Here is a 3,313-nt window from a genome sequence, read left to right as displayed (position 1 = left end):
GCGTGCTTTTATAAATTTTTTCATACAAATTTTGATGGTAAATATTTCCTTCACCTATTGAAGGATTACTTCGAGAACCCTTATTGTTCTCATTTTTTACAATTACCATAATGATGACTATTATTATTTGATCGATGGCACGCCCATGTTCATTGGTCAACACTTGTCTTCATTTACTTATTATGCATTGCTACCACATTCACTTCAAGAATGGTGCAAATCAAGTGGGACAAGATTCATGCTTTTCCATGAAAAATATATTATTTTTCTTTAGTCATCACTATGTCATCCATATGGTGCATTGGAGCTCAAACCCAATGCCTGACCCATATAAAAATATATTAGGCCATAATGATTTGGGACTCAAACCCAACTTTTACAGTCATGGATCATCAGGACTCAAAATCCAATTTCTTACCCTCATGGTGCGTTGAGACTTGAACCCACCGTCTTATCCTTATATAATGTTTATCACAAATGGTCTGATTCACATTCGGAATGGAATATAATTTTATCTAGCCACATAGTAAAATCTATCATAAAAATAAGCAAAATAGAAATGATAAGAACTATTATCAATAAAAATATGATAGAGTACAAACTCGTGTACTAGTATCCTATATATAAACATGTCAATAAGAGAGTCACCATGTAGCGTTATTACTATGTGATGTATTACTGTAAACTAATACATGATGATTAAATAAAATACACACAAGAATTGAAAGACATAACTAAATATACTTAACTTAGAAAAATAAATAATCTTAAGTAATAACTATTGCTAGCATATTCTGTTTTAATACAGATGATGTCAAAATAGGCTAGTAAAACATAATGATATCACTTTGTCAATTATCAGCATAAAAGTGTTGCATCTAATTAGATTAGGCCATCGATCTTAAAAGTCCTCGTTAATACATAACATGACCAGAATGCTTTTTAATGTTTCACAAAGATCTTTTAATATCATAGAAAATCAATGATAGCATGATGTTATAATTGTATAAGATAAATTTTAGAACTAGGAACAAAGGTAGTGGACATATACAGCCATACGAGCATGAAAACTTAAAATCAAAGCTTAGTTTTTTCTAAAAAAAAGCAACTACAAATCTTAAATTTTAACATAAGATAAATACACAATTTATGGCATAATTTGAAAAATAATACTCCCTGGACAATAGAGGCAAACTAAACATTAATATGGCATACGTAATAATGCCCATATTTCCATTGGTTCAACCAAATTGGTTCAAGGTTGTCGACCATTCATATCTTCTAGGTTGATTAAAGCTTCGTGCTGATAACGTTTTATAAAACTTAGCTAAAAGTAACAATATAGAACAATAAAATAGACAACAATGTAGAGAGGAAGAGAGGAGAGAATCTTATTTCTTCTATGTATTCAAGTGTATACAATGTGATGTCAAAGCCCTCTATTTATAGGATGACATTGAGGTATACAAAGGGATATCATAAACACGGTATTAACTATTGAGATCACGGGGAAAGATCATGGGGAGGTTATGGAGGTGTGGGAGTTACAACTATAATGGTGAGAAGTAGTGGGAGTTATCTACATAATGGAGAAGAGTAGTGGGAGTAACTTCTTTAAGAGTTATAGACATCCACTACAAAATAATATTTCATAACATATTTATCTTTTTTCTCCTTTTTTTGAGTTTTTATCATTATTCTATCTTCATAACTCTCACCTCATTATCTTCCTAACCAATATTTTTAATAATCTCAATAACTCTTTTGCCTTTTCATATTCATAACCCCCAAATATTTAATATGTAAATTTATGACAATTTATCTTATTATTTTACATTTTTCCTTCAACTATCTTATTTAGCATAATGGAATAAAAAAGAAATTAAAAGCCTGATGCATTTGCGTAATAAAGCCCAAATGACCAGTAAAATTAGTAGTTTTCTAAAACAGAGCCACATTGCACTTAAATATCGTTTGCATTTAATTTTTATTTTTTTATTGTTTTAAAATTTTCATTTTCATAACTCACAACTCTTTAACTTCTACTCTTAATAGTATCCGTAATTCCTATGCTTTTCATAACCCCCAAATATTTAATTAAAAGATTTAAGATACTTTATGGATTTGCGAGAGAGAGTATCAACAACAGCTCGGGAAACTATGCATTGATTTTGTATTTCTTTTCCCTTTTATATTCTTATGATTAAGATTCTAAATAGAATGTGTGTTGTATTTTTTTTTCTTGTACTTTCTCTATGACTTTGAGAAATAGTATACTTATGTAATTTGCTTTAAGATCGGTGTAATTTCTATGAACATCTAGCACGTTCTTTCTGATATTGATGTATTTTAGATATATACTAAAGTTCAAAACACACACACACACACACACATACATACATACATATATATATATATATATATATATATATATATATATATATATATATATATATATATATATATATATATATATATATATATATATATCGTCGACGGCGTGCAACCCGATCCATAACTATCCTCACAAATCGGCCCTCGGCCTCACTCACTCATCAACCTCACAAGCCACTCGGGCACCTCAGTGCAAACTCAGGGAACTTAGCCCAAAATATGTTCATAAATATTAAAATAGAGTGATGAAGAAGATTTAACAATATACAGGTATAAACCATGACTTAGGATAAAGCTTTCTATCAAAACAATGTGAGGATAATAGTAAAATACCCCTAAGGGTCCAAACAGTACGGCACAAGGCCCCAAACATGGCATTCAGCCCTAGTTAGCAGAATCATTTCTAGAACACATAGATATCATACAGAGTTTATCAAAATATGCAACTCTACAGTTGCAACGGGACGGACCAAGTCACAATCCCTACGGGAGTATGCCCACACGCCCGTCACCTAGCATGTGTGTCACCTCCTTTAGCAAAATAGTACGAAATTCTAGGGTTTCATACCCTCAGGTCGAGATTTACAATAGTTACTTACCTCAACCCGGACGAAAATCTACTCTGCAATGCCCTTGCCTCCTGACTCGGCCTCAGATTTCCCCGAATCTATCGAAAATCAGAATCATATATTCATTACATGCCAAAAGAAAGCCCACGTGAAAATTATCAATTTAAATCAAAATTCCCGCAATTGGCCAAACCCGACCCCGGGCCACGTCTCGAAATCCCGATAAAAACTCACAACACTAGAATCCTTATCCTCTCACGAGTGTATACATACCAAAATCATCAAAATCGGACCTCAAACTGGCCCCTCAAATCCCAATTTAAACTCTCCAATTTCAAGCCCTAATCTCC

Source organism: Nicotiana attenuata, chromosome 8 (genome assembly GCF_001879085.1).
Source record: "Nicotiana attenuata strain UT chromosome 8, NIATTr2, whole genome shotgun sequence".
NCBI classification, from domain to species: domain Eukaryota; kingdom Viridiplantae; phylum Streptophyta; class Magnoliopsida; order Solanales; family Solanaceae; genus Nicotiana; species Nicotiana attenuata.
The sequence above is the reverse complement of the archived record's forward strand: the minus strand, read 5'-3'. Positions refer to the sequence as shown.